At 43.8% G+C, this 10,061-nt stretch overlaps 1 protein-coding gene across 5 annotated transcripts in view; it reads right to left on the reverse strand.

The window, feature by feature from the left end:
• Nucleotides 1-7,418, reverse strand: part of NEK10 (NIMA related kinase 10) — a 309,939-nt gene extending 302,521 nt beyond the window's left edge. For 4 of the 5 annotated variants that reach the window (XM_059937555.1, XM_059937551.1, XM_059937556.1 and 1 more), the window contains exon 1: nt 7,243-7,418. The gene's annotated coding sequence lies outside the window, so the exon portion shown is untranslated. Of the gene's footprint in view, nt 1-4,381; nt 4,485-7,242 lie in introns of all 5 variants that reach the window. The other variant, XM_059937552.1, reaches the window with a different exon arrangement.
• Between the last annotated feature and the right edge of the window lie 2,643 nt (nt 7,419-10,061).

Below are 10,061 nucleotides of genomic sequence, written 5' to 3' on the forward strand. Positions count from 1 at the left end.
TATCATTTTCCTGTTTTCAAGATGTATTCCCATTTTAACTCATATCTTTTGTGATAAAGGGTAATGCTTGCTTGATCTCCTCATATATGCCAGGCACTGAGGATACTGCACTGAATAAGACATGGTAAAAAAAAATGCCTTCTGTCCAAAGTTAGCCATCATGGAAATAAGTCATGATAATAAGTGAGTATGGATTCAGCCCAATCCCCTAGACCCTCAAAGAGTAAAGAGAACACCGGGTAAACACACTGATGTTCCTAATAATTGGTGGCACTGAATTACTTTTGTTTCATCTAATAACACTTCTTTTAAGTGTATTTTTAATTTATTGTGTGCTGACTGTGCACAAGACACTACTGGATGCTGCAAGAACATCCATCCATAACTCAGCAAGTGTGGGAAATGAGAAATATGTAGGTTAAACAACATGAAACTGCTGATATTGGGCCTTTAAAAAAAAAAGAACAATTTCTTATAGTTCGGCCTAATACAAGGGATTAAATAAGAACACTGGAAATGTCAAAAAGCAGAGAAAATTAGTTTCCCAAGGAGATTATAAATTGAATGAATTTAAGGGAAAGAGAGACCACTGTGGGCTGAAGAAAGAGCCATGGAAAGGCACATGTGACAGGGCTGTGAAGCAGGTCAAGGAGAATGGGTGGGGCAGGGGAAGAATACTCCAGGGGATGCACAAAGGGAGGAAGGCCAGATCCTGAGAGTGGTTTGGGGAGACAGGGAGCAGATGAGCTGGGCTGGGGCTGATGGTGGCCTCCAAGGCTACGGCCAGCTCATAGAACAGAAGATCCTCAAATAATCTCAACTCAAGAAGAGCCCTTGGGCATGAACCTTGGGAAAATGACACTTCCTCTTCCTAAGGCCCTTACTCATTAGCTCACTATTTTTCTATTCAGTACAGTCCCTGTCTGCCCACTTCTCTCCATCCTCACTGCCAATACCCTCATCCTCATCATTGCCCACCTGAACTACAGGAACCACTTCCTAAATGGACTCCCAACTTCCAATTTCTCTCTCCTCCCAACAAGAAGTCTGTTCTCCACACAGCATCAAAAGCACCATTTTTATGGTACAAATCTGACCAATTGAGCCTTCATGGGCTTCCCATTTCTCTTGGCATAAAAACAAATGTAGGGCTTCCCTGGTGGCGCAGTGGTTGAGAATCTGCCTGCTAATGCAGCGGACACGGGTTCGAGCCCTGGTCTGGGAAGATCCCACATGCCACGGAGCAGCTGGGCCCGTGAGCCACAACTACTGAGCCTGCGCGTCTGGAGCCTGTGCCCCGCAACGGGAGGGGCCGCGATAGTGAAAGGCCCGCGCACCGCGATGAAGAGCGGTCCCCGCACCGCGATGAAGAGTGGCTCCCACTTGCCGCAACTAGAGAAAGCCCTCGCACGAACCGAAGACCCAACACAGCCAAAAATAAATAAATAAATAAATAAAGTAGCTTAAAAAAAAAAAAAAATGTAAGGAGGACTTGAGGTGTCCTGTGAGATGAAGCCTCTGCCCCCAACAGCTCCACTCAGACCTGGGCCATGTGTCCCTGCCCCAGGCCTGCTTTTCCTGCACTCCTGAGACCTGTATTCCTAGACTCATGGGCCAGATTAGTGCAGAAAGGCCTGGAAGGCTCATCCATCTCAACTCAAGTATTCATTCTTTCAGGAAATTTTCACTGACCTCCCTGTCTTGAAGCTCTTAATAAAGGGGCAGAGTCAGGCAATAATTCAATAACTATGCATATGTCTCCTCCAGCTTACTATAAACTAGTCAGGGATGTGGATGACAGCTAGTTTGCTCATCCCCAACATCCAGCACAGCATTGCTAGTTTATAACAAAAGAAGTATTCAATAAATGATTGCTGAATGAATGAATGAATAAACAAATCCCAAGAGAAATGTGATTGGGAAGCTCCAGGTATAACTGGAGGATCATTGTTTATAGATGGAGAATAAAGATTATGAAAAAAACTATCAGCAAATGATACATTTGCCCCAGCTGACCAGCATCTAGTTATTACAGAATGTTGGTTTGACAAAAATCTCTTTATAAACACAGGGAAGCCACAAGGTAAATAAGATATTCGTGTTAAATATGGGCTACCTCAAGTATACATGATAGGACAATAACATTTCCTACAGGAATGAGTATTCACATTTATGTCAAGTGTAGCACACACACACACGCACATTATATGAATGCTGTGGTCTCCACTGATGAGAGCTAACAGGCTTGGGACTATGAAGTCTTCCTGTTACACGGCTGGGATGCAGGTGAAAGGAGCAGCAGTGATGGAGGAGACCTGGTTTCTACTTGCCTGCTGAGTGACCTCAGAAAGTCCCCGGGCCTCTCTGATTATTAGTTTCCTCATTTACCAAAAAATAGACATAATTATATCCCCATCATAAGATGGTAGTTGGAACTAAATAAAGTCAAACGCCTTTAAAACTGTCCAGGGGAATTCCCTGGTGGTCCAGTGGTTAGGACTCTGCCCTTCCACTGCCGTGGGCCCAGGTTGGATCCCTGGTCGGGGAACTAAGATTCCCACATGCCATGTGGTGTGGCACAAACAAAACAAAAAACTGTCCGTAGCTAGCTAATTGTTATTATTACAGCTGTTGTAAATACTATCATTGGTAATATTACTATTACTTCAGCTTGAAGAGCTTGTCATGCTTATTTTAAGTCATTTGCTTATATTCACTGACTTTGGTTCACTGATGACAAATACTAGATATAAAATGAAAAAAAAAGTTTTATTTTTAATGTCACAAATAGTCTTCATTTTAATTTGTTACACCTGATGTTATTTTGGGTTTACAATTAGAAGCACTTTCATGTATTTGTTTAATCCTAAAACAACCCTAGGAGATGGTTGTGTTGTATCTCCAACTCACAGATGAAGGAACTGAGGTGCTGAGCTTCAGTAACTTGGCTAAGATCTCGTATCTGGTAACAGTAACAACAATAATAAAAGCAAATGTTTACATGGGGCTTACCCTGTGCCAGCACCATTCTAATTGCTTCCATACGTTAACTAATATAATTCTCCTAACAAAGCTATAAGGCAACTACCTTTACTGTCCCCATTTCACAGATGACAGAACTGAGGCCCATAGAGGTTAAGTAATTTGTCCAAGTCACAGAGCTTTAAACCTCTGGTGGCAGAGCAGGAATTTAAAGCCAGGCAGGGCCTTCCCTGTTAATTGAATGTTATACTAACTTTCACTTATTGGTGGCCTTTATCCAGCTCTCTATCTGCCTAAGTGAATTTTCTAGGTAAATGTTTATCACCTTAATAATCAAATATTACTTCAGACACACTTTTCTCAAATTAAGTAACAATTCCCTGTCATTTATGCAAAATATACTATATACTGGGTAACTTTTTCCTGATGGCCCAGGATCAATGTTATGGCTGCTGTGCTTTATCCATTCTGCCTCTTGTTTTTATTTCAATTTTTGTAGGAGGGTTTTTTAGTCTCTCTTCTAGATATGTGCCATTTGATTGTGATTTTGTCACTTGACTCTCTTGAGGGTTGTGAAGCTAGACTCCCTGTCAACTATAACTATTCCTAATACAAGACTGAATAAGCTCTGAGTTGAGCCACCCCTATGGACGTGAGTGCATGACCTTTATTATGACTGTTGCAGATTTCAGCTGAGATGAAGGGAAGTTTGACTTCTAGATATGAACGAGCAATCATTTTACCAAATGAAAAACCATCTATTTTATTCAGTGCTCATTTTCATGTTTTTTTTTAATCACCCATGTCAGGCGGATATATGAGTACACATAGAGTTCACTTTCCTGTGGAAGACCAAGTCTCAAAAATGTAAGACTCATTTCCAAATCCAAGCCACATAACCTGTTCCCAAGGTGACACTTTCTATCCCCCCCCATCCTGCTTTATTGTTATCTCTTAACTTATTTCTCTCCCCCAGGTAAAACATAACAGAAACAGCTAACATGTACCTGGCACTTCCTATGTACCTACCATAGTTCTAGGAAATTTGTCTCTACTGATTCATGTAATACTCACAACAACTTCACTGTATATGTAAGGAAATTGAGGTGCCGAGATGAAGCAACTTGGCAGACGCCCTGTGTCCAGCAGTGGCAGAGCTGGAATTTGAACCCATGAACCTAGCATGAGAGTGTGAATTCTATGGACTCTGGGCTACCACCCCTGGGATCCTGGGCTCTAAGGGCACAGGGACTTGGTCATGCTCCCTTCTGGATGCCCAGTAAACTTCTACCTCCTCTCCACCTCTCCAAGGGCTCCACTCAGTCCACTCTGACTCTGACCTCAAAGTCTGACCGGCTGAGACAGGCAGAGTGACATTCCAGGCCCTTCTTTCACTTACTTGAGACTTTACTGGTTATACTTTCTTTTGCCCCGCCTTTATCTGGCAGAGTGCCCTGGATCCATCAGACGGTCAATAAGTTGTCACTGAATGAGTCTCTTACCTGTATCAGAACAAAGTTTGTGATCAAGTAGTATAGTGTGACTGGGTAGCAGGATGATGTCCTAGAAACTGTACTTGACTGAATTAAAAGATTGATTTTTACCTTTTGTGAGCTGACCATGGAAATTTCACAATTCCAACCTTCAGTGTTTCTTTTACTTCTTTTTTAAGACTATTTTTTAGGGCAGTTTTAAGTTTACAACAAATTTGAGAGGAAGGTACAGAGATTTCCCATATACTCCCTACCCCTACACCTGCAGAGCCTCCCTCATTATCAAAATTACTTACCAGAATGGTACATTTATTACCAAGAATGAACCTACAGGGGCTTCCTTGGTGGCACAGTGGTTGAGAATCTGCCTGCCAATGCAGGGGACACGGGTTCGCGCCCTGGTCTGGGAAGATCCCACATGCCGCGGAGCAACTAGGCCTGTGAGCCACAGCTACTGAGCCTGCACGTCTGGAGCCTGTGCTCCGCAACAAGAGAGGCCGCGACAGTGAGAGGACCGCGCACCGCGATGGAGAGTGGTCCACGCTTGCCGCAACTAGAGAAAGTCCTCCCACAGAAACGAAGACCCAACACAGCCATAAATAAATAAATAAATAAATGAACCTACACTGACACATCATAATCACCCAATGTCCATAGGTTACCTTAGGGTTCACTCTTTGTGTTGTACATTCTGTAGGTTTGGACAAACATATAATGACATGTATCCATCATTATAGTGTCACACAGAGTATTTTCACTGTCCTAAAAATCCTTGTGCTCTGCCTATTCATTTCTCCCCCACGCCCCGCTAACCCCTGACAACCACTGATCTTTTCACTGTCTCCAAAGTTTTACTCTTTCCAGAATGTCATGTAGTTGGAATCACACAGTATATAGCCTTTTCAGACTGACTTCTTTTCTTAGTAATATGCACTTAAGGTTCCCCCATGTCTTTTCATGGCTTGATAGTTAATTTCTTTTCAGCAATTCCATTGTCTGGATGTACCACAGCTAATTTATCCATTCACTCACTGAAGGACATCTTGGTTGTTTGCAGGTATTGACAATTGTGAATAAAGCTGCTACAAACATCCATGTGAAGGTTTCTATTCTTTAGACATGTGAAAACTTATTAAGTATAAGGCACTGTGCACTTGATATGGGTTATACACATTTAGTCTTTAAAATAATCCTATGAGGTGGGGGTTATTATTAGCCCATTGTACAGATAACGAAGCCACAGATAAGCGGCCACAGAGCTAAAATGTTGGAGCCAGTATTCAAACCCACGCATGTCTGACTCAAAGCCTATCTCTTGCAAACTGCACTGTACTCTCTCTCTTTCCCATGTTAAACGTATGCCATATAACAACAGCTACCATTAAAATGATTATGGCATGAAATATAGACTGTGAATTGAAATAGTTTCCAAACCAAGGATCTTGAAATTAAAGTAAAACCTGGAAATTCAACATTCATCTTTTATAAGTGAAAGCTTTACTGGATGCTATGAAAAACAGTAACTTCTTGTTTTAGAGAATCATTCATTTAACCAGTATTTGTTGAGCCCCTGCTACTTGCAGGGTGCTATGATAGACACAACAAATGGTGAGGAAGACAAACCTGGCCTCTGCGCTCAGAGAGAGAGTCTAGAGGAGGAGGCAGAAAAGCAATTAGGCAACACGCAGAGAATGACTGGGGAGTGAGAGCAGGGTTGGGGAAGGTGCAAAAGTGGAGTCCATTGAAGGCAGTGTGAGCAACAGGTGACATCAGCACACACAGGAGAGAATGTGGCATGTTCTGGGAACAAAGATGGAACTGCTGATGGAAGGCCTAACTAAGAAGTGTGGATGAGGATGACAGCGAGTCTTGGCAGGAAGTGAAATGCCCTTATATATTTTTTAGAAAGATCAGTCTAACAATAGACAGAAAATGGATTAGATAGGGCCAAACTGCCATCAGGGAAGGTGGATGGGTGTTGAATTTAACTAAGAAACTGGTGGAAATTCTAATGTAGAGAGAAGGGATTTAGTGATGTGGGAATTGATTTGACAGCTATTAAGAAGGTATAGCCTTGATAACCGGTGGAAATTTAGAAGAGGCAGTAAGTGTCAAAGATATTGTCCAGATGTGGTTTTTGTATCTTGGTGCCCAAGACAGGGAATCCAAGGGCGAGGCACTCTGTGGGAATGGGGAAGATGGTGTTTAGGGTTACGCACGTGTGGAGTTAACTCGCGGTTGGGTTTTGGGGTCTGGTGCTTAGTGGAGCAGCCTAGGCTGGAGGTGGAGGTTTTCAAGTAATCAGCTGACATGTGGTGCCTGAAGGCATGGAACTGAACAGGCTCACTCACTTTGAGCAGAGAAGCAGAGGGACTGTCAGAGCAGCATCATAACGTAAGGGGAAGGCAGAGAAGAGACGCTCATAAAGGGTTTTATGAAGGAGCCTCCGGAGTGTAGGAGCAGATTGGAAGAGACACACTCAGGCTTCCTGTAACCAGAATAAGTCCTTATGGAACTGAAAGGACCATCACGCATGGTTGATGGCACTTTCCCACCATCCATCCGCCAACACCAACCCATCCGCTATGAGACAGGCTCACAGTGACTCCCGCACGCCCGACAGCCCGCACTCTCTGCCCTGCCTCCTGCCGAGGGGAGCTCACTCCGAGGCCTCGGGGCTGCTCCACAAGCACCTGAGGACATCTCCCTGGAGACGCTGCCTGAAACCGCGCGCCGGCAGAGGAACGCCCGCTCCGGCCCCACTCACCGCGCCCAAGGGAGGGCCCCCCCTTCAGGCCAAGCTCGAAATCGCCCTTCTCATCGTCTCTGCTACTGTCACGCTGTTCTGGATCGGGGGCCCGTCCTCCTCTCCCCTAGCCCGCGCCTGGTCCCCTCCACCTCGGGGGCACTGCTGCCAGCAGCACCGTTGGTGCATCAATCCAATTCTCCTTCCGGCCACGAAACCGGCGCGTCCTCAGCCAATGCCGACACCTCTTCTTCCACCGGCAGGCGCCCCAGCCAATCAGGGTTAGCCGTGCTGCGGCCCGCCGGCCTCGGGTTGCCGTAGCAACCGGAGACGCGCCGGGCCGGGCCGCAGCGCGCGCTGTGGGGTGGAGCTTGAGGGCCTCGCGGCGGCAGCCACCTCACCCCGACCTCGGGCTGCCTGCCAGCCAGGGTTTCCTAAACGCTGTCAGTTTTCCTGGACTCGGTGTGCCAACCTTCAGCATTTGAAATAAAATGGGTAGGAGAGAGAGCAGCTTCATTTTGGGGTGTTTAATTTCAAGAATTGCTATGGACTAAAAATCAGTTATCTTCCAAAGCAGATATTTAGTTTGAAAAGGATCAACGGTACCTGCTGAATAGCTTTCGTGTAACGTGGAGACAGTTTCAGCGACTCCGGCGTCAAAGTACGAGTGAGCTGTGTGGGACACCTGTCACTAGTTCGTTTTGTGGCATTGGGCAAGGCTCTTCACCTTTTGTGAAAGTCTGAAGCTTTTTTTTATTGAAAAAATTTTAATTTTACTAAAGCTTTAAAAAAAATACTCAATTTTACATTATGAAGCTTCAAAAAATGAAAAATATTGAGCGCTTATTTTGTGCCAGGGACTGTTCCAAACTCTTTCCTCGTTATTTCACCTACTCTTCACATCATCTGCTTTTTTTTTTTTTTTTTTTTTGGCTGCGTTGGGTCTTCGGTGGTGTATCCGGGCTTTCTCTAGTTGCAGCGAGCGGGGGCTACTCTTCGTTGCAGTGCACGGGCTTCTCATTGTGGTGGCTTCTCTTGTTGCAGAGCACGGGCTCTAGGCGTGAGGGCTTCAGTAGTTGAGGCACACAGGCTCAGTCGTTGTGGCTCGCAGACGTAGTTGCTCTGCAGCAGGTGGGATCTTCCTGTACCAGGGCTCAAACCCGTGTCCCCTGCATTGGCAGGTGGAGTCCTATCCACTGCGCCACCAAGGAAGCTTCCATCTGGTTATTTTTCATCCTAGTTTAGAGTTGTAACATGGAGGCCCAACAGGGCAGAGCTGGTAAGTGATGGAGGCAGGGGAGAACCTAGAATTTCAATCCAGAGCCCAGCCTTAACCACCATGCTGTCTGTCCCCTGGACAATTTAATCTAGGACCTACTCAATCCCATCTTAATGTTGCTCCAAGTGCCCACAGGAATGTCAATTAGTGTGGTGATTCAATCTCCCAAAATCTGATTTAAAATGAATACCGTGAACCGCTTCCCTGATGTTTCTCTGCTTTGAATAATAATGAAAAGTAGGCCTAATGGAATAACAACACTTAGGTTTGAGTACTTGAAAATACATATTTAAAACTAAAACAGTAAGGTACCATTTTGGAAATACAGAAAGGTGAGAAGGAAGTCAAACTCAGGTGAATGGAGCAGAACTAATTATACTTCAGAGAACATAAAACCAGCAGAAATAATGTTACCGATCAAAACACAAAAAGTTGAGAGGGGAAGGCAGACTGATGCTGAGTAGAAAAAGTATTCTCTACAGACATTTTAAATATTATGCAGGAGACAAAATTACTCCTCTGAACTTTTCTTCATCAGAATATTGAATGTGCGTCCCACCTTTCTTCTTCTCCTCTCTTAAAATAAAATCTTAAACCAATGTTTTGGCCTTCCCTAAATGTAACTGAAAGTTGCAGAGGTGATTATGCGGCATGGGAGACACGGGGCTCTGCAGGAGAGGAGACCACACCCATCCAGGGCCCACACTGTACTCTGTAATGTGAGAAATATACACGACCCCAGAGGGGTCATGCCTGCATTAAGCTCATGGCTAATGTGGTAGGGTCCAAATCTGTAAAATCTGGTGTTTTTGAATATCCCTTTTACTATCCTGAGATGAATCCACAGATAATGTAAATTACATACTTCGGAAGTAAAAGAGTGTAACGTGGTAACTCTAACATAAGGAACAAATAAAATTAACTTAAATAGGTATTAAAATAAATACTCAGAATCAACAAGAAGAAAAAAATAATTCCCCAAATTTCTAAAATACCCCTAGACCACTGGTCTAGGACAAAAAACAAAAACAAAAAGAGGGCATTTTAAACACAGACACACTCTTGAGTGGAGGCAGAAGAATGATCTTACAGAACACAGCACAAGGCAGAGCACAATTTGAAGAAAATGCAGAACTTAAATTGAGCTTTGCAAGAATAGCAGAGAAACAGGAAGGAAGGTTTTCCAAACAATAGGAATGTTTTCATTAAAAGCATAGAGGTAGTGAGATAAAGGTCACAGAACTGATACTGGAGAGATCAGATATACCTTAAGGAGCAAGATCAAAGAAAAACTAGTGAGAAACTCGCTATTTCCCTTCTTCTTCCCGCCCCCAACCCCACAAAAATCTCAAAGTTCTGTTGATGGGAATAAAAAATTGACAAATTCATTGTGGGATATCAGAAACTATACAGTGCAGAAAACACAGGAGGAAATTGTTACATACGTGCCTAATGGAAAACAAACCAAGGCCTGTCATTAGCTATTACTAAAAAAATTTCATAATGAAATTAGCCATTAAAAACAAAAAAGCCTTGAGTCTATGAAAGTTCAGTATTAACA

This window comes from Balaenoptera ricei, chromosome 11, assembly GCF_028023285.1.
Source record: "Balaenoptera ricei isolate mBalRic1 chromosome 11, mBalRic1.hap2, whole genome shotgun sequence".
NCBI classification, from domain to species: Eukaryota; Metazoa; Chordata; class Mammalia; order Artiodactyla; family Balaenopteridae; genus Balaenoptera; species Balaenoptera ricei.